Source organism: Canis aureus, chromosome 1, assembly GCF_053574225.1.
Source record: "Canis aureus isolate CA01 chromosome 1, VMU_Caureus_v.1.0, whole genome shotgun sequence".
Lineage (NCBI taxonomy): Eukaryota > Metazoa > Chordata > Mammalia > Carnivora > Canidae > Canis > Canis aureus.
In genome coordinates this window covers 40,976,594-40,998,885 of record NC_135611.1, presented here as the reverse complement: position 1 = coordinate 40,998,885, position 22,292 = coordinate 40,976,594, and the positions used below count along the sequence as shown (strand labels likewise).

Genomic DNA, 22,292 nt, shown 5'->3' with positions numbered 1-22,292 from the left:
GGTTTGAAGCTTTGCTTTGCTTTAATAGTATTTGTAACCATGAGTAAACCTAAATACATTTGAATAGTGTTAAATTTCGGGGATCCCTGGGTGGCTCAGCAGTTGGCCGTCTGCTTTTGGCCCAGGGCGTGATCCTGGAGACTCGGGATCGAGCCCCACATCAGGCTCCCTGCATGGAGCCTGCTTCTCCCTCTGCCTGTGTCTCTCCTCTCTCTGTGTGTCTCTCATGAAAAATAAATAAAATCTTAAAAAAAAAAAAAAGAATAGTGTTACATTTCTTATCAATTGATGAGTTATGCCAGATTTAATAAGAAACATAAGCTTTATGTAGTATAAATAAAACCCTAATTTATAAATTTACCATGCAGTTTGGTATCACTGCTTTTATTCACAAAACTATCAAATAGTTTGAGGGCTGTAGGATCACAGAGGTGGAAGGTACCTTGGAGAGCATTTCTAATCCAAATTTAACCATCACGTCTACAGCATTCCCAACAAATTATCATCCAACCTATACTTGAAAATATACTGTGATCAACTTTCCCATTTTCCAATGCAGCTTTTCCTCACTTGGACAGCGCTTATTGATAAAGCATTATGGCAGGGTTTTAGTATATGAATGGAATCTAAAACAATCCCATAAAAAAGTAGAATCATGTTATTGTGGATTAATGAAATGATTATGTGAACCTACTGTGAGATACCCAATCACCAATCAGTTTACTAAATTTGCATTATGTTGGGGTGCTTTACTATAAGGTTTCACTAAATTAATTTTCATATTCTGAACTGAAATTTGCTTTCATTTGTTGTCTTCTTTGGGAGCCACAAAAAAATTTAATCCATTACATATTCAAATACTTAGAACTACATATCATAGCTTAATCCCTTCAATGGTTTCTAAGGATAAAGTTTTCTTCCCAGTGTTTCTTGCCCTTCTATAACTAAATTCCAAACTCCTTTTAGGTGTCATTTTCTCCAGAAAGCCTTCCCTAGCCTCTCACAATCTGGGCTAAATTGTACTCTGCTTCAAAAGCCCATTGTGTAGAGCCTGTGCTGTGCTTGTGTATTAAGCAGCTTGTCTCTCCTGGACCACACAAACTGGGCCCATTTTTTAGTGTTAACAGTGTTTAATACAGTGATCCATAGTAAACACTGAATCAGTGTAAACTAATCTGAACTAACCTTACAATCTTGTTTTCCCTTGAAAAAATACTCCCCTTCCCCAAAGACAGTCATTAAAGTGTGACCTCCAAAATGAATACTTCCCCAGGTGGTGTCTTTCTCCCTCAGAGTTGATGTAAGAAATCTTACCATCCTGGTTCTTGGTAAAATATTCCTTTGTCACACTGTCTCAGCTTATTTTAACTATTCTGACATTTATTCAGTTAGACTGCTGACTAGTTCAACTTAAATCCTTTGCCTTTTTCACACATGTAGTATTTTATACTACCCCTAGTGTTGAGTTAATGCAGATGATTTTGATCCTTACTATAGGTCAATCCCTGTTCTACATAAACAAATCTTATTTCTGTAGAGGAAAGAACTAACAATCTCCTTTGGATGTTGTCAGCAGAAACTGATCATCTTCAGAATTCCACAGCATGATCTACGCTCTCACCCCTTTGTTTAGGAGATAGATGTACTGAAGTGCTTGGGCCCACTCGAGTCCTCCCAATTATCAGTGACACATGAATCATCGGTATTTGACTACAGTTCTTGAGATCTTTATAAACCGACCTAATTTATTTATTGACATTCTGCCCCATTTATCTTGTTCACAAAGCTGCTAGGGGGAAACATCTGGCTGTAGCTATCCCATCAAAAATTTTGCATAATTGAAAAATTCTTGTCCTTTGTGACACTTCCATTTCATAGTATTTGAAAACATTCTTTTATTTTATATAATTTTTAAATATATTTTTTAAAGATTTCATTTATTTATTCATGAGAGAGAGGCAGAGACACAGGGGGGAGATGAGAAGGTAGAAGTAGAATGACCTGACCATATAGCTGGTCAGGTAGAAAAAAAATGTTTTTTAATCAACTAATGTTTAGTTCCAGAGACTCATAACTAGACATTAGGGGACAAGAGCTGACAGACAAGCCTAACAAAGTCATCAGAAATGTATTACCTGTCAAAAATAAATTTTTGTGCAGGCCAAGTACCTAAGAAGCCAAAGTAATTAATACTAGACTGTAAAATAATAGCTGCAGCTCATCAAAACAGATTTTTAGCCCTTTAGAGTATGAAATGAAGTTAAATTTTAGGGACCCCTGGATGGCTCAGCAGTTGGGCTCTGCTTTTGGCTTGGGGTGTGATCCTGGGGTTCGGGGATCGGGTCCCACACCAGGCTCCCTGAGGGGAGCCTGCTTCTCCCTCTATGTCTCTGCTCTCTGTCTCTGTCTCTCATGAATAAGCGAATAAAATCTTAAAAAAAAAAAGTTGAATTTTAAAATTTCTTAGCAATAGATGTCCACAACCAATGATACTCCAGTTGTAACAAGCATACCTAGACCCAGATGTAGTTTCTAATAACCATTCCCCAATTAAAGGAACAAGGATTTCTTGGAGGCACAGGGAATATATAAGATAGCTTGAAACATACTGTCGGAAAGTAAGGAAGTTCTTTTATTTATTTATTTTTTTAAGTAAGCTCCAACACCCAGCATGGAGCCGAGTGCAGTGGTTCAATTCATAACTTTGAAATCAGCTGAGCTGAGATCAAGAGTCATGCTTACCTGCCTTAGCCATCCAGGTGCCCCTTCAGGGAGTTGTTTTAAAAAACAATTTTAAAAGCCCATAAGAATGGGAGGGGAGGGGTATGTCAAAGGGACATAAGCCAATTCAACTGGAAGAGTTCCCAGTGGCCAAAGCTGGAACAATTTGGTCAACAAAATAAATAAAATATTAACTAAATATCCATGAATCCACACTGATATGAATTTTGTTTGTTTTAAAGATTTTATTTATTTATTCATGAGAGATACAGAGAGAGAGAGGCAGAGACAGGCGGAAGGAGAAGCAGGTTCCATGCAGGGACCCTGATGCGGGACTCCCATCCCAGGACGCCAGGATCACGCCCTGGGCCGGAGGCAGACATTCAACTGCTGAGCCACCCAGGCGTGCCTGATATGAAAGCTTAAAAAATAATAGAGAAGAGACAAATCTCAGAATTCCAACTAATTTATGTAAATTCTCTGCCCAAAAAGAGGTAGAATGTAATTCTTTACCCCTTAAGTGTGGGCTGCTTATAGTCTAGAGCTTTCCCTTAAGATTCAGTTACTGGGAGGACTTAGGTTCTCAGGGCCGCATTGCTCTTCAGACTTCTTCCATGTGTCCTGCCCCTATTCCTACAGTCACCAAGCATTAAATTTGGCCCCTGTATCTGATAATAAAAGCAAAATTAAACCCCAAATCCCCATTTCCATGAAGCATTGAAAAGTCGAATAGGTTGAAGCTAGGGTTTTCCCAAAGAAAGCCCTTCAAATGCAGTGGTAGGTCTTGCCAGAGACATCCAGCAGCCTTAGTAAGCATTTTCCTGCTCCTTCACCTCCACCCCCACACCAGTCTCAGCTGCTTTTCATCTTGGGGGATTGCTTCATCTTTCCTGATCATTCCTGCTCTTCTCTCCCCCTGCTTCCTTGGAGTTAAAACTCCTAGTCCCAGATAGAGCAATTCACTGAGCTCCTTGAATTATCTAGGAAATTTCCCCAGAACAGTTAGTTTATGGAGGCTTAGAAGTGAAGAGCTTAAGAAGTTCCCAGGATGGTGACAGAGGTCACAAGATGTGGGGGAGGGCAGGTATGCTTTCTCAGATATATAATCCTTCTGGAAAGGGCAAGCAGGCCTGTGAATATATTAGATTAGTCCTGCAGTTGATGAAAGCCCCAGGGCTATTATGTGACCCACCTTGGGTCATACACTGTATCTTCTACAATCTCTGTGCTTGTGCTTATAGAATTTCAACCAAGTGCTCCTGGAATGGAATCTTTTAAGAGGTTTTCACATTTGAACTTCAGGATACAATGGCCAGTAACTAATTTAACAACCTGAAAAAGAAGTCTTTTAGTTAGTCTCCTGCAGAAGAAAGATGTTTGAGGGGCTCCTGGCTGGCTCGGTTGGTGGAGGAACCTGTGACTCTTGGTCTCCAGGTGGTGAGTTCCAGCCCCATGCTGGGTGTAGGGATTACTTAAAAAATATAATCTTTAAGAAGAAAAGAAGAAGAAGAAGAAGAAAAGATGTTTGAGATTACTAACTATATATTTTATAGAGGCAGATTGGGCAAAGGCACTCTTTACAAAGGGTAGGCGGTACTTTCAAACATCATAAATCCAATGATCCCATCCCAAACGCCTTTTTTTTTCTTAAGATTTATTTATTTATCCATGAGAGACACACAGAGAGAGGCAGAGCAATAGGAGGAGGGGGAAGCAGGCTCCCTACTGGGAGCTGAGGCAGGACTCGATCTCAGGACCCCGGGATTAGGCCCTGAGCCGAAGGCAGACGCTCAACCACTGAGCCACCCAGGCGTCCCCCCATCCCAAACTTCTAATTCAAGTTGGCAAGAAATAAAACCTCTCTGGCAGTCACTGTTATTCCCATTGTGGCAATAATGACTTCCCCCTCTACCGATTCGGTTGACAGGTTAAAAATCTCCAAACGCTGTTACCCTGTCCTGGCTCAAGATTCTATGAATCCGGCGGATTCAGCAAATACTTAACTACGGACTTCACTCCGGGAAAGAGTGTTCATTTCCAAGCCTCTAGAAACCTGGATCCTAGTGCCGTCGGCGGGGTTTCCGAGCAACTCACTGCCGTTTCCTTCTGAGAATCAAACTCCTTTGAGACGCGCGTCTTCTTTTCTACCCGTGCACAGAAGGAGCCCAATTAAGAGAGAGGCTGAAATGAGTGGCCTTGGAAGGGGAGAGCCTGATGGCGCGACCCCGGCGAGTCACCTGGGCCGCGCCAGGCGGGGGCGACGCGGGGCGTCCGGGGCGACCGGGGCGACCGGGGCGACGCTCGCCCACACGCCGGGGGGAGGGCGCCCGCGCAGGGCGGCGGCTGCAGGCGGCCCGGCGGACTGAAGCCCCCAGTCCTCGGCCCCCGCGCAAGCGACGCCGGGAAATGCCCACATCCGGGAAACCTGCGGCGGAGTGCGGCGGCGGCGACACCGAGTGGAAGGCAAAATGGCGGCGGCGGCGGCGGACTGGTGCTGAGGGGAGAGCCAGGTCCCCGCGACCCCCGCGACGGGCCGCGCTGGCCCGCGGCAGCCCGCCGGCGTCTCTCCCCGCCCCGCCCCGCCCCGCCGGGGATACCCGGGGTCCCTGGGCCGGGCTCCGGCCGCCGGCGCGCCCGCTCTCGGGCCCGTGGCCGCTGTCCAGGAGCCCCGCTCTCCCCTGCAGGTAGGTCCGGGGCCGGCGTAGCGGGTGGGGCGCCCTCTCCTCCCGAGCCCGAGTTGGCGGGGCGGTGGCCGCCGGGGCCCACGCCCAGCCCCGCTGGCGGGGGTCCAGGGGCTGCTGCGGGCGGGCCGGGGCGGCCCGGTGCGGGCCTGATTTGGCTGGTTGCATGGACCTGAGCTGAGCCCTGCCCTGGGGAAGCGAGGGTTGGCCGCGCCCGGGGCTGAAGGAAGAGCCGCAGGCGCTGCGGCCTCGGAAGGGCACGTTAGGCTGCGGGGAGCCTCCCTTGCTGGAGGCCCCGGGCGCGCTGGCCCCGCTCGCACCCCATCCCCAACGCGGACGCGTCAGTGTTCAGGGAGGAAGGAGGGAAGGAAGGTGAACCGTGGTCCTGAAAGACCATCGCAGTGGACGAGCCGCAGTTGTTTGCATCCCAGAGTCTGGGACTCAATCCTGGACTCACCTTGAAGAAAGCCTGGCAATTTCTATTTCCAGTCCACTGTAATGCCAGCCTACTGTGCATAGTTGGGAGAGGTCAGAGGGTTGGAGGCGTTTTTTTTTATGGAGTGGGAATGTGTACTTAAATAAACCGAAGAAAAGAAAAGGAAAGGAGTATTATTTGTTGTAACTTCAAAAAAGAACTTGTATGGCAAAGAATCCCTCTCGGGTGATTGGATTTAACCCGGTTCTCTGACTTCTCCAATTAAAGTTATTCTCCCAGGAAATAAAGTTTAATGTTTGTCGCCCCGTACGTTACAATGAGTTAAAATATATATAATTGTGTAGAAGTTATTCATGCATCTAGTGAGAAATAAGTAAATAAATAACAGTCTCACACACAAATAATTATGTCGCTTCACCCAGGATCATGAAGCTTGTCAGACCTTTATGGATTATTGATTGAAGATTAAAAATCTTTATCAGATTTCGTTCATGAGGAAGAAAAGGTAGGATATTATCATTGGTATGAATGTTCTCTGCTAAGATAGCTACATTTGTGATTTATGTAAGGTGATTTCTTTAATGAGTTCATGGGCAGGTAAAGTGAGCTAGTTGGTTCTCTAAAGCAGTGGAGGAATTTGACTGATTTAACAGTAAAAGAAGTAGCATTGTGTTCCTCTGATCAGCTGCTGCTGCAAGAAACTAGATCACGGCACATGCTGGCGAAGGCGCATTCTTTCTATGCCTGAGTATCTATTGAATAGATACTTGCCACTCTTCAAATTAAAAAAAATACTTATACATGTTTTTTTGTTTTGTTTTGTTTTGGTATGAAAAAATGTAGCAGTCTTTGGGGGGTGGGGAATGATCCCTGTCTTCTTCTATAGGTTGATTCTTTGTTTTCAATGCTAATCCTTGTTATTCTGTATGAATATACCCTTGGAATAGATCCAACTCTAGTTAATTTTCATTATAGATGCTGTATTTAGATTAGTGGATTTTTGTAGACTACAAAGTTATTTAGTCATTGAACAACATTTTTATCAAGTATAAATGGCAATCCTTTTTCAGCATAAGATAAAATATAGTAGTGTTTTTCACTTTCGATCAGCTTTGTAGAAAGCAAATTGAAGAAAATGTCAAAATTGCTGTCCAAACAATGGAGACTATATGTTGCTAAGAAAGAAACAATACATATTACTACTGTTGCTATTCTCATAACTGACTCAAAGCATGGAGAAAGGCCATCTTTTTTATAAACCTAATTCAACCCAAGGTAGCACTTTGAAATCTTATTATGTAATGGCACCTGGTTTTTCCCTAAGTTGGACAAGATATCTACAATAACTGTTTGGGTTTGCTGACATTTGCATATTTGATGAAGGTCTGAAGTTTCAAAGAAACGGAGGTTTTGTCTGTTCAGTCTAACTAATTTAAATGCTCCTTAAAAGAATGAGTGAGTCATGATCCTTGACCTTAGGTAACTTAAGACGCAGGTTCTGATGAGAAGAGCACTGGGCCAGTTCAGGATGTGTGGATTCTGTTTCTAGTGTGACCTCCAGCTGGCTGCATGAACTTAGGCTAGTTTATCTCTCTGGATTAATTTCCTCTTCTGGAGTGTATATGGAGGGGAGGGAGGAGATACATGTTTAAAATACCCTATTCTCAATGAATCTGTGATCTAGTAGGAGAAAGGAGACAACTTTATTTATTTTTGACAACTTTAAGACTAGGGCAAAAACAGGTTTTGTTTGACCACACAAAGTGCATTTATAGTTCAGAGAAAGATAACAAACATGACTGAATCTGAATCTTCATGCAGATGGCACATGAGTGGCACCTCAAAGGTTGGGTATGATTTCTACAAGAAGAAATATGGCAAGGGCTCTCCCAAGAAGAATAAACAGGATGAGTAAGGACATGAAGGTAGAAAAGCACAAGGTACGAAAACCGAGAGCAAGTAATTTGGCTTAAAATATAAGGTACATTGGGGAAAGTCTGGGTAAGATAGTGGAAAGAGATAAGAAGATAACTGACATTTATTGAGTTGAGCATTTATTCTAAACATTTGACATGCACAGTTGATCCTTGAACAACATATTTGAAGTGTGTGGGTCTACTTATACATGGATTTTTTCATTGAATATATTGGAAAAAGTTTTGGAGATTTGTTGCAATTTGAAAAAAACTCACAGATGAACAGTATAACCTAGAAATACTGGAAAAAAAAAAACTAAGAAAAGTATAGGCTTTGTTGTAAGAATACGGAGTATATAATACCTATACAAAATATATGTTAACAGTATTTATGTTATCAGTGAGGCTTCTAGTCAACAGTAGACTATTAATGGTTAAGTTTTGGGGGAGTCAAAAGTTATATTCAGATTTTTAACTGCACAGAGGGTCAGCACTCCTAACCCCTGTGTTATTTAAGGGTTAACTGTATTAAACTGTATTTTGAGCAGGACCATTATTGCCTACATTTGAAGATGGAGAAACTGAGGCACAACTTGCCAAGATTACACAGCCAGTTAGTGGTAGAACTGGGATACCCTGCAGTTTGACTCCAGAGCTCTTTAACCACTAATTTAAAGGAATCATTGAGGGTTCTGGAGGACGAAAGTGACATGATCACAACTATTTATTAGGAAGATTAATCTGGCATCAGTGTAACATGAGTTAGCGGTCAGCTATTTTGCTTTGAACAGTTCTTTTAAAAACTCTACTAATTTGAATATTCACATTTGCAATTAGCAAAGATTACTAAGATTTGTTAATCAGTGTCGACCATACTTTATTGATTGGAGGAATTGTAAATTAGTACACCTTTCTGGAAGGCAATCTGACCATAAGTGTCAGAATTTTATTTTATTTTTTATTTTTTTTCCTTTTTCAAAAATTGTGTTTTATTTTAAACTCCAGGATAGTTAACATACACTATTATATTTTGGGTATATAATGTAGTGATTCAACAATTCCATACATCATCCAGTCCTCATCACAACATGTATACTCCTTAATTCCCATCACCTATTTTACCAATTTCCCCACCTCCCCTCTGGTAACCACCAGTTCTCTATAATTAGGGTCTTTTTCTTGGTTTGCCTCTCTCAGTCTCCTTTTTTTACCTTTGCTCATTTGTTTTGTTCTTAAATTCCACATGTGAGTGAAATCATATGGTATTTGTCTTTCTCTGACTTATTTCACTTAGCCTTATTTAGCTCCATCCATGTCCTTGCAGTTGTCAAGATTTCATTCCTTTTTATGGCTGAATAATATTCCAATGTGTTTGTGTGCACTGCATATTCTTTATTCATGCATATTCTTTATTCACTGCATATCATTTATTTTTATTGATGGATGCTTGGGCTGCTTCCAGTTGGCTATTATAAATAATGCTGCTATAAACATAGGGGTGCATAGATCTTCTTGAATTAGTGTTTTTGTATTTTTGGGGTAAATGTGCAGTAGTGCAATTACTGGATCCAAGGGTAGTTCTATTTTTAACTTTTTGAGGAATTTCTTTTTTTTCTTTTTAAGATTTTATTTTTATTTATTCATGAGAGACACAGAGAGAAAGAGAGGCAGAGACACAGGCAGAGGGAGAAGCAGGCTCCATGCAGGGAGCCCGATGTGGGACTGGATCCCAGGTCTCCAGGATCATGCCCCAGGCTAAAGGCAGGCACTAAACTGCTGAGCCACCCAGGGATCCTGAGGAATTTCCATACCGTTAGCCACAGTGGCTGTGCCAGTTTGCTTTCCCATCAGCAGTGCAAGAGGGTTCCTGTTTTTCTGCATCCTTGCCAACATTTGTTGTTTCTTGTGTATTTTAACTATTCAAATGTCAGGATTTTAAATACAGGCATACCTTGGAGATATTGCGGGTTTAGTTCCAAACCACTACAGTAGAACAAATATTAGAATAAAGTGAGTCAAATGAATTTTTTGGTTTCCCAGTGCATATAAAAGATATGTTTACACTATACTATAGACTATTGATAGTGTAATACCATTATGTCTAAAAAGACTATATACCTTAATTAAAAAATACGTTATTGCTGAAAAATGCTAACCCTCATCTGAGCTTTTAGCAAGGGATAATCTTTTTGCTGGTGGAAGGTCTTGCCTCCATGTTGATGGCTGCTGACTGATTAGGGTGGCAGGGGCAGTTTCTTAAAATAAGAGCAGTGAGGTCTGCTGTATCAATTGACTCTTCCTTTCATGAATGATTTCTCTGTAGCATGCGAAGTACTTTGGTAGCATTTTACCTACAGTAGAACTTTCAATATTGGACCCAATCCTCTCAAAGCTTGCCACTGCTTTCTCATCTAAATTAAGAAACTCGGGATCCCTGGGTGGTGCAGCGGTTTGGTGCCTGCCTTTGGCCCAGGGCGCGATCCTGGAGACCCGGGATCGAATCCCATATCAGGCTCCTGGTGCATGGAGCCTGCTTCTCCCTCTGCCTGTGTCTCTGCCTCTCTCTCTCTCTGTGACTATCATAATTAAATAAATAAAAATTTAAAAAAAATATTTAAAAAAAATAAAATAAAATAAATTAAGAAACTCAATTAAGTTTATGTAATGTTCTAAATCCTTTGCATTTCAGCAGTCTTTGCAACATGTTCACCAGCAGTAGATTCCATCTTAAGATATTTACGTTGTTTATCCATAAGAAGCAACTCCTCATCTATTAAAGTTTTTTCATGAGGTTGCCACTACATCTGTATTACTTCCTCCACTGAAAATCATCCATGAGGGTTAGAATCAGCTCCTTCCATACTCCTATTAATGTTGCTATTTTGACCTCTTCCTATGAATTATGAATATTCTTAATGGCATCTAGAATGGTGAATTAGGGGCAGCCCGGGTGGCTCAGCGGTTTAGCGCCGCCTTCGGCCCAGGGTCTGCTCCTGGAAACCCGGGATCTAGTCCCACGTTGGTCTCCCTGCATGGAGCCTGCTTCTCCCTCTGCCTGTATCTCTGACTTTCTCTCTCTGTGACTCTCATAAATGGATAAATAAAATCTTAAAAAAAAAAAAAAAAAAGAATGGTGAATTAGTTCCAGAAGGTTTTCAATTTACTTTGCCGGGATCTATCAGAGGAATCACTATCTATGGCAGCTATAGCCTTACACAGTGTATTTCTTAAGTAATGAGACTTGAAAGTCAAAATGAGTCCTTGATCCATGGACTACAGAATGGATGTTGTGTTAGCAGGCGTGAAAACAACATTAATCTCATTGTGTATCTCCATCAGAGTTCTTGGGTGACCAGGTACATTGTCAATGAACAGTATTTTGAACGAAATCTTTTTTTCTAAGCAGTAGGTCTCAACAATGAAAATATTCAATAAACCATGTTGTAAGCAGATGTTCTGTCATCCAGGCTTTGTTGTTACATTTCTAGACCAGAGCAGAGTATATTTAGCATAATTGTTAAGGATCCTAAGATTTTGGGAACGGTAAATTGGCTTCACTTTAAAGACACCACCTGCAGTAGCCTTGACCAAGAGAGTCAGGCTGTCATTTGAAGCTTTGGAGTCAGGCATTGACTTCTCTCTAGCAATGAAAGGTCTAAATGGCATATTTTTCAAATAAAAGTCTGTTTCATCTACAATGGAAATCTGTTGTTTAGTGTAACCACTTTTATTATCTTAGCTAGGTTTTCTGGATAACTTGGGGCACCTTCTACATCAGTACTTAGTTGTTTCACCTTGTACTTTTATGTTATGGAGATGGCTTTTTTCTTTGAATCTCAAGAACCTGCCTCTGCTACCTTCAGACTTTTCTTCCACCTTCCTTACCTTTCAACCTTCACAGAATTGAAGAGTTAGGGCCTTGCTCTGGATTAGGCTTTGGCTTAAAGTAATGTCATGTCTAGTTTGATCTGTTTAACAAACCACCGAAACTTTCTCTATATCAGCAATAAGGGTATTTTGCTTTCTTATCCATGCATTCACTGGAGTAGCACTTTTATTTTATTTATTATTATTTTTAAGTACTCTCTACACCTAACCTGGTGCTCAGACAACCCTGAGATCAGAAGTCACGTGTTCTACCAACTGTGCCAGCCAGGTGCCTCTTAAGTAGCACTTTTCATTTCCTTTAAGAACTTTTCCGGGGTGCCTGTGTGTCTTAGTCAGTTGAGTGTCCAAATCTTGATTTTGGCTCAGGTCATGATCTCACGGGTCCTGGGATCAAGCCCTGCCTCAGGCTCCTTGTCAGTGGCGAGAGTCTGCTTGAAAGATTATCTTCCTCTGCCCCTACCCATTGCTCGTACTTTCATTCTCTTTCTCTAAAATAGATAAATCAAAAAAAATAAAAATAAAAATAAATACGTAAATCTTCGGATCCCTGGGTGGCTCAGTGGTTTAGCGCCTGCCTTCAGCCTGGGGCGTGACCCTGGAGTCCCAGGATCGAGTCCCACGTCAGGCTCCTTGCATGGAGCCTGCTTCTCCCTCTGCCTGTGTCTCTGCTTCTCTGTGTGTGTGTCTCTCTCATGAGTAAATAAATAAATAATCTTAAAAAAATAAAAATAAAAACATATATAAATCTTAAAAGGGGGGGGGGCACTTTTCTTTTGCTTTTACAACTTAGCTGAATGGCACAAGAGGCCTAGCTTTTGGCCTGTCAGCTTTTGACATGCCTTCCTCACTAAGTTTAATTGGCAAGAAATCTCTGCAACTCTTCCTTTCACTTGAACATTTTTTTTATTTTTTATTTTTATTTTTTTTAAAGATTTATTTATTTATTCATTCAGAGAGAGCGAGAGAGAGGCAGAGACACAGGCAGAGGGAGAAGCAGGCTCCATGCAGGAAGCCCGATGTGGGACTCCATCCCGGGTCTCCAGGATCACACCCCGGGCTGCAGGCGGCACTAAACCGCTGCGCCGTCAGGGCTACCCAACATTTTTTTTAAATAAATTTTTATTTATTTATTCATGAGAGACACACAGAGAGAAACAGAGACACAGACAGAGGGAGAAGTAGGCTCCATGCAGGGAGCCCGATGTGGGACTTGATCCTGGGTCTCCAGGATCAGGCCCTGGGCTGAAGGCAGCACTAAACCTCTGAGCCACCAGGGCTGTCCCTCACTTGAACATTTAGAGGCCATTATAGGGTTATTAATTGGTCTAATTTCAATATTGTTGTGTCTCAGGGAAAAGGGATGCCAGAGGAGATGGAGGAATGGCTGGTCAGTGGAGCAGTCAGAACACAGCAACATTTACCAAGTCTGCTGTCTTGTATGGGTGCAGTTCGTGATGCACCAAATCAATAACAGTAATAACATCAGAGATCACTGATCACAGATCACCATAATAAATATAATAATAATGAAAAGCTTTGAAATACTTTAAGAATTACCAAAATATGGCACAGAGACACAAAGTGAGCAAATGTTGGAAAAGTGTCGATAGACTTGTTCAAGGCAAGGTTGCCATAGACCTTCAGTTTGTTCAAAACAAAACACAATATCTGAAGCATAATAAAAGGAAGCCAAATAAAACTAGTCATATGCATTCTCTTTGACTCAGTATTCCAGTTCTAGGAATTTATTTTTATTTTATTTTTATTATTATTATTTTAAAATAGTTTCTATGCCCACTGTGGAGCCCAACGTGGGGCTTGAACTCATACTCTGACATCAAGACCTGAGCTGAGATCAAGAGTTGGACACTTAACCGACTAAGCCACCCAGTGCCCCTCTGGGAGAAAGAGGCAGAGACATAGGCAGAGGGAGAAGCAGGCTTCCTGCTGGAAGCCCGATGTGGGACTTGATCCTGGGACTCTAGAATCACAGCCTGAGTCAAAGGCAGATGCTCAACTGCTGAGCCACCCAGGCGTCCCTCTGGGAATTTATCTTTTTTAAAAATTTTTTTTAAAGATTTTATTTATTTATTCATGAAAGACACACACACACAGAGAGGCAGAGACACAGGCAGAGGGAGAAGCAGGCTCCATGCAAGGAGCCCGACGTGGGACTGGATCCCAGGACTCCAGGATCATACCCTGGGCCAAAGGCAGGCGCTAAACCAGTGAGCCACCCAGGGATTCCCCCTCTGGGAATTTATCGTAAGGGAATTGCTCAACAATGTGTGCTTAACAATTTTATTGTCACATTTTTTTAATGAACTAATTTTGATATTTATAAGGAGTATATTATATATGTGTAAGCTATGATCATAATAAAAAGAACAGTCAGGAACTCACCATCCATCCTCAGAACTAGAATATTATCTATACAACTACAGTTACCAGTGTTTGAAACATTATAATAGCAAAAATTGTAAACAACCTAAATGCCCATGAGTAGGGGATAAATTATGGTACATATATCATGTAATTCAATATATAGTTATTAAAAAAGATAAAGTTGAAAAAAAATAAAAATAAAATAAAAAGATAAAGTTGAATGGTCTTATTTCTTCCAGGGAAAGAAAAAGAAACATAGTTTTTTATAGTTACTTTTTTTCTTTTTTCTTTTTTTAAGATTTATTTATTTGAGGGAGTGAGAGAGAGAGAGAGCACAGCATGGGGAGGGGCAGAAGGAGAGGGAGAAGCAGATTCCCAGCTGAGCAGGGAGCTCAATGCAGGGCTCAATCTCAGGACCCAAGCCAAAGGCAGACACTTAACCAACTGAGCCACCCAGGTGCCCCCATAGTAGAATCTTTTTGAAGACACTTTGACCACTAATCAAGGGTCTAGATTCAACTATATGTGGAACTGCCAATGAGAATAACACAGTTGGAGGAACGCCTGGGTGGCTCAGCGGTTGGGTATCTGCCTTCGGCTCAGGGCATGAACCTGGGGTCTGGGATGGAGTCCCATATCAGCCTCCTTGCAGGGAGCCTGCTTCTCCCTCTGCCTGTGACTCTGCCCCTCTCTCTGTCTCTCATGAATAAATAAATAAAATCTTAAAAAAAAAAAAAAAAAGAAAGAATGAAAAGAATACAGTTTGAGGCTCCTGGGTAGCTCAGTTGATTAAGTGTACAACTCTTTTTTTTTTTAAGATTTTTTAAAATTTATTTATTCATGAGAGACACAGAGAGAGAAAGGCAGAGACACAGGCAGGGGGAGAAGCAGGCTCCATGCAGGGAGCCCAACGTGGGACTTGATCCTGGATCCCCAGGATCACACCCTGGGCTGAAGGCGGCGCTAAACCGCTCAGCCACCTGGGCTGCCCTAAGTGTCCAACTCTTGATCTCAGCTCAGGTGTTTGATTACAGGGTCATGAGTTCAAGCCCTGCATTGGGCATCATGCTGGCATGGAGTCTACCTTTTTTTTTTTTTTTTTTTTTGAACCTACCCAGGTGGTTCAGTGGTTTAGTGCTACCATCGGCCCAGGGTGTGATCCTGGAGACCCGGGGTCGAGTCCTGTGTCAGGCTCCCTGCATGAGCCTGCTTCTCCCTCTGCCTGTGTCTCTGCCTCTCTGTTTCTCTCTGTGTCTCTCATGAATAAATAAATAAAATCTTTTAAAAAATAAATAAAAATAAATTTAAAAATCTTTAAAAATAAATAAATATTGACTTTAGGATATACTCAATTTCAGAAATACTAGAATATGGAAAAGTATGTATCTTAGAATCAAAACACTGTGGTTATTTTTCATATTTTTTATTTTTTTAAAGATTTTGTTTATTTATTTATGACAGACACAGAGAAAGAGGCAGAGACACAGGCAGAGGGAGAAGCAGGCTCCATGCAGGGAGCCCGACATGGGATTTGATCCCTGGTCTCCAGGATCATATCCCGGGCTGAGGGTGGCGCCAAACCGCTGAGCCATCCAGGCTACCCTGTGCTTATTGTTTAAAGATGTTCATAGTACTACATTATTCTTTTGCTGCTATATTGGGCTCTAAGCAACAGTAGCTAGATTCACAGGCCTGGTGGTCCATATGTCCAGTAATCTCCCCTTCAGGTACAAATATGGTTCCTCTTGGTCCAGAGACCTGTTCAGTTATTTTTGCTCTCACTCTTTGTCCTCCTCTCCATCCCCCTCTCATTCACTCACCACAGTACACAGTGGTATAACAAGAATGGCAGGGTTGTGAAAAGCACTACTGTTAGAAAAGGAGAAGAATAGGAAATAGCAGCAATTGCTGATCTATAATAGTTTTGAAATCTCCATAGGCAGGTCTGTGAAAACAACCAGCCTTGGAGGGAGGGGATTTTCCCCTTCCCTCATTCATTATTTTCTGTGACCCTTGGCCTTTGTTCCCTCTAAGAATCTCCTGAGAGTTCTTTTTCTATTATCATCCTTGGCCACAAATGGAAGTGTGAATTTTGGGGGAATAGTCTCTCTTTGGAAGGTGCAAATCTTTCTCATCTAGATTATGGTTCATGGAAGTTGGGAACCCAAAGGATTTAAATTGTGAATAGTCCAAGGCTTTTTTATTCTGAGCTTGAGTGGTATAAAAAAAAAAAAAAAATTTAACATAATTATTTTCTCAAAGTTAGCAAGCCTCTGATGTATTTAGTTCCAGTCAATTCCATGTGTCGATAACCATATTCACAGGTGTTAGTAAACTCATCCAGAGATTCAGGAGCTCCCAATTCTCTACTCAGTTATTTGAGGGGCAGCTATCCCTTTAGTGTCAGTTTTACCGCTGAGGTGCCTTAGCTGAGAAATGCCAGTGGGCATCTGTGCTCAGCCTTTTAATGCCATCTCTTCCTATTTGGAGTCTTGAAGCAAGCTGCATTCCAACCCTGCAAGACTTTAAATTTCTGAATTCTGTCCATTCCTTTTCTTTCTGCTTGGAAATCAGCTGCTTTCCTGACCTTACCCCTTATTTAAAATAGTTTGCCAAATACCCAATAGCAGCTAACATATACTTCTAAGATTCTCTTTAAACTCTCTTTATAGAACTACAAATTCAGTAGACTCTTTTATCACCTTGTAAGTTACAACAGGCAGCACTTTATCAAATATTTTGCCACTGTAAAACATGATTCTTCATTTTTTCCAGCTCCCGGGATCACTTTCCTTGAAGCCCTTTGCCCAACTACTAAGTCAATACTATATTAGGGTCACTTCTAGGGACCAATTTCTGTATTAGGATGAAAGACTAAATAGCAAATAGACAATGGCCAGATCATATATGAAAATAGAACTGTGACCCAAAGCCTCAGTGGCAGTAGGCCCAAATGGCCAGGTCTTGGTCAGTAACTGCCAACTTCTGACTCAGGACCAACCAGGGAAAGACAAATATACCCTCCAGCCAATCACACAGGATGCCTCCAGGTTCCTTGTGGCAGAGCATACCTGATGTCTTCCCTTTTATTCAATTTAAAGCTTTTCTATTCCCCTGCCTGCCTTTGAATCTCTGCCAAAGAGATGGTGGCTGGCTCACTCTCTTGATATGACAAGTTCTTAATAAATAGACTCTGCTTATTTGGGGTGGTATTTGTTTGTTTGTTTATTTTTTAAAAAATTTAAAGTAGACTCCACACCTAGCATGGAGCCCAGTGCAGGGGCTCAAATTCATGACCCTGAGTTCAAGAGTCAGATGCTTAACTGATGGAGCCACCCAAGTGCTCCTTGCAGGATCTTTATTTCCACAATAATATTAGACTGTTTTGTGGTAATACTACAGAATATCAATGGTATAACACAACAGAGATTCCTGTCTTCCTTTGCCATTGGGGTTCAATAGTAAGCCATTCAATGACTTAGGAACCCATATTCCCTCCATGCTGTGAAGCTACTATCTCAAAATCTGACCAATATTGTCATGGTAGCAGAAAGAGAGATGGAGAAGCACTGACTTTTAACTGCCTCAACCCAGAATTGATACATTACATCAACTTATAGGGCTTTGACCAGAACAAATTTGAGAAGTAGAGGGCAGTATATAAACACAGTCTTTGGGACAGGATTTATCAAGAGCAATTGGATAAAGATATGCCACATTTCCTCCATTTCATCATTACTGAAATCAGATAATATGGATTATCTTTTGAAACCTTAAATGCAGTGTTTTGGAGCGCTCGGGTGGCACAGTTGGATGAGTGTCTGACTGTTGGTTTCATCTCAAGTCATGATCTCAGGGTCATAAGATCAAGCCCCTCCCTTACTTGCTCAGCATGGAGTCTACTTGAGATTCTCTCTCCCTTTCCCTCTGTCCCTCTTGTTTTGTTTGTGCTCTCTCTCCCTCTCTAAAATAAATAAAATCTTAAAAAAACAATAGATATAATGTTATTTCCCCTGAGAAGCTAATGTTGAAATGAGGTTGCATGGAATTAATGGTTCCTTTAAATTAACGAAATCCTGTGTGTTCTTTGTGTGTTTTGTATTTGAATCATAACAATTTGCTGCAGAACCATTTCAGGATCCAGAGCATTGTAGTCATTTCCTTTTCTTTTTTTTAGTTGTTAACTTTCTGTTTTGGAAATTTTCAAGCACACCCAAAGGGGGATAGTATGATGAACTTTCATGTGCCCACCACCCAGCTACAATAGTCATCAGCTTCTATTTCTCATCTCTATCTTTTAAATTTTTTTTTAATTTATTTATGATAATCACAGAGAGAGAGAGAGAGGCAGAGACACAGGCAGAGGGAGAAGCAGGCCCCATGCACCGGGAGCCCGACGTGGGATTCGATCCCAGGTCTCCAGGATCGCGCCCTGAGCCAAAGACAGGCGCCAAACCGCTGCGCCACCCAGGGATCCCTCTCATCTCTATCTTTATCCACTTCACCACCAATCCAAATTATAAATAAAATTCCAGATATCCTATTTTATTCCTAAGTGTTTCAACACGTAGATCAAAGAGATAAGCATAGACTAACTTTTCATTTATTTTAACTTAAAACATATTATCACACATATACCAGAACTCAGTCATTTCTGGACCATTGTACACCCAGATGTTAGCAGCATTAGAAATTACATTATTCAAGTACAGAGTTATAGAATATAGCATAGAATGACTGGCCCAGCATTTTCTAAAATGTATTCCATAGAAATGAATCTCATGAAATGCTCTGAGGGAAAAAAGAAAAAAAGTTCTTTGGTCAGATAAGTTTGGGCAAAACAGCATTCTCTTCTTATAAATTCACATATTATGTAAAAGAATGATGTTACATTTTGTGATCCCATTTTGATTAGTAGTAATGTTAGAATATACCATATTTAAAAATTATTTTAATTAAAATAGAGTTGATATACAGTGTTCCATTAGTTTCAGATACACTACTCTGATAACTCTGTTATGCATTGCTTACTATAATGTAGCTACTATCTGTCTCCATATAATACCATTGCAATACCACTGATATTGCATGATATTGCATATCTGTTGCTTTCATCTCAATGGCTTACACATTCTGTTGGCTTCCACACTCCCTAACTGGAGGGCTATACCTCCCACTCTTCACTCATTTTGCCCGTTCCCTGTCCCCACCCCTCTGACAACCATCAGTTTCTTCTCTGTGTTTATAGGTTTGTTTTGGGGCTTTGTTTATTCACTTATTTTTTAGATTCCACATATAAGTGAAATCATATGGTATTTGTCTTTGTCTTTGACTTATTTCATTTAGTGTAATACCCTCCAGATCTATCCATGTTGTCACAAATGACAAGATCTCATTCTTTTTTTATGGCTGAGTAATATTATATTGTGAGTGTGTATATGCAACAGAGAATGGATTTCTCTTTACATAACTATGTAATATTTAAGTTTTTCAATAAGGATGTCCCTTTGTATAATTAGAAAAAAACTAAGATATAGTCTTTTTAAGATTTTATTTTATTTTTAAAGAATTTATTTATTCATAAGAGACACAGAAAGATGCAGAGACACAGGCAGAGGGAGAAGCCAACTCCTCAAGGGGAACCTGACTGTGGGACTTGATCCCAGGACCCTGGGATCATGCCCTGAGCCAAAGGCAGACACTCAACTGCTGAGCCACCCAAGGTGTCCCAAGATTATAGTTTTTTAAGAGTGAAAAAAAGGGATAGGTCACTGTGCATTTATTAGTTCAGCAGATATTTTTGCACTGCTTACTGTTTACCAGGTTCTATGTTCAGAATGAAAGAAAATGCTATATATTGACAGAGAAAAATTAATTATGCTTATTTTGGTTTTTTTTCCTCTCTATCAAGGAGAATGATTTTGAAAATGATAAAATAGTAAAGTGATACTAAACTTGGAGCTGAAACCCAAAATAAATGAGTTTTTTTTTTTTTTAAGATTTTATTTATTTATTCATGAGAGACAGAAAGAGAGAGGCAGAAACACAGGCAGAGGGAGAAGCAGGCTCCCTACAGGGAGCCCAATGTGGGATTCGATCCTCAGACCTCAAGATCATGATCTGAGCCAAAGGCAGATGCTCAACCACTCAGCCGCTCAGGTGCCCCCAAAATAAATGAGGTATTAAAGGAATGCTTAGGTGTTGTGAATGAAATGTAACTCAGATATTGAGAGAATTGATACATGGCATTGCACAACCACTATTGTTAATCCTTGATTGTGGAGAAATGATAGATTGCAGAACTGGACATGGAAAGCATCTTCACTTTCAGAACGAGCAAGAAGGGGAATTCTGTAAATTTTAGACTGATGAGCTAAGTGTTAAACCTAGAAAAATTCCATTAGTAAAGGTATTAATATTTTGGGAAGGTGTAGGGAAAACATTAGGGACCTGCTTTCTTCATAAAAGTGTAAGAATTAAGAAATTTCATTTATGAAGTAATTATCAGTAGATTGGGTCATGTTGTAGACAGAATATGTGTAATTTTTGGCAACATAATGACAGAGTTGATCATTTTTGTTTTTAAAAAATGGAGAAATCTGGACTGCTTGTCAAGTAGAATTGGATTGATCATAACTAAGATCTTAACTAAGAAGTGTACCACAAAAATACTGATTATTGAGGCAAAGTCATCAGAAAACCATGCCTCTGATATCTGCTTTAGGACTTCAACCTTTTTCAGGCCTGCTGGAAACAGTTGTGTATGTGTATATATAATTAACATCCATAAACATAATTTTCAAAAATACAGTGGTTTTTTTGTTGTTGTTGTTGTTTTTAAAGTGGGAGGGGGGAAGAAAGGGAGAGGGACAGAGAGAATCTTAAGCAAACTCCATGCCCAGTACAGAGCCTGGCATGGGGCTCACTCTTATGATCCTAAGATCATGACCTAAGCCGAAATCAAGAGTTGGACAGTTAACCAACTGAACTACCCAGGTCCCCCCAAAAAGTATTTGTAACATTCTGAGATGTAATTTATGTACCATAAAATTTACTCATTTAAAGTATACAATTCAGTGGTTCTTCAGAGTTGTATATTTCAGAACTATACAACCATCATAATAATCTAATTTTAAAGTAGGAAATGGCTTTATTTTATCTGTAGTGCTTTGAAACTTGCCCGTTTCACTTAAGAGTGTGTTATGGGTACCTGTTCTTGTGTTAGTACATATAGATAGAATTACATCATTCTTTTTAACATCTGTTTTATCACATATAGATGTGCTGTCAGTTGCTCAGAGAATTACTGATGAGCATCTAGATTGATATCATGCTTTGCCATTATAGATGGTGTTGCAGGGAGCATCCTTCATCCTCAAACTATTAGCTATATTGCATTGTTCCTCGTAATCCTTATTCAGGGCTTAAGATAAATCTTGTTATTCCAACCATTTTATGCCTCAGGAGACAGCTTTTCAGGGAAATAAATACCCAAGTTCACATTGCTAAAATAAATAGAACAGGTACTTGAATAATTTTTTTCGTTTCTCCATTATTTTCTAGCACTTCTAGGATTTTAACAAACTAGAGTATATCCAGAAGAGCATGTCTATTATTATTTTTTTTTAAAGATTTCATTTATTCATTCATGAGGGACAGAGAGAGGCAGAGACCTAGGGAGATGAAGAAGCAGCCTTCTCGCAGGGAGCCCGACACGGGACTTGATCTCTGGACCCAGGATCACACCCTGGGCTGAAGGCAGATGCTCAACCACTGAGCAACCCAGGTATCTGGAGCTGTCTATTATTAGGGAACATTTAGGGGCACCTGGGTGGCTCAGTCAGTTAAGCTCTGACTCTTGGCTTCAGCTCCTCTCTCTCTGTCTTTCTCTGTGGCTTTCATGAATAAATAAATTCTTTTTTTTTTTTTTTAAGAAAATTTATTTATTTATTTATTCATGAGACACATGGAGAGAGAGAGAGAGAGAGGCAGAGACACAGGCAGTGGGAGAAGCAGGCTCCATGCAGGGAGCTTGATGTGGGACTTGATCCCAGTACTCTGGGATCATGCCCTGAGCCGAAGACAGACTCAGTGGCTGAGCCACCCAGGTGTCCCTTCAGCTCAGGTCCTGATCTCATTGGTCATGAGATCAAGCCCAGCTGTAGGGCTCCACCTCAGTGGGGAGTCTGCTTGAGATTCTTTCTCTCTCCTTCTGCCCCTCCCACTCATCCTCGCTGGCTTGCTCTCTCTCAAATAGATTTTAAA

The 22,292-nt window shown here is 40.8% G+C and overlaps 1 protein-coding gene across 9 annotated transcripts in view; it reads left to right on the top strand.

The window, feature by feature from the left end:
- Positions 1-5,175: 5,175 nt before the first annotated feature.
- Positions 5,176-22,292, top strand: part of LATS1 (large tumor suppressor kinase 1) — a 47,889-nt gene continuing 30,772 nt past the window's right edge. For 2 of the 9 annotated variants that reach the window (XM_077896505.1, XM_077896512.1), the window contains exons 1-2: positions 5,178-5,405; positions 6,261-6,343. The gene's annotated coding sequence lies outside the window, so the exon portion shown is untranslated. Of the gene's footprint in view, positions 5,406-6,260; positions 6,344-21,658; positions 21,814-22,292 lie in introns of all 9 variants that reach the window. The other 7 variants (XM_077896489.1, XM_077896493.1, XM_077896487.1 and 4 more) reach the window with 7 other exon arrangements.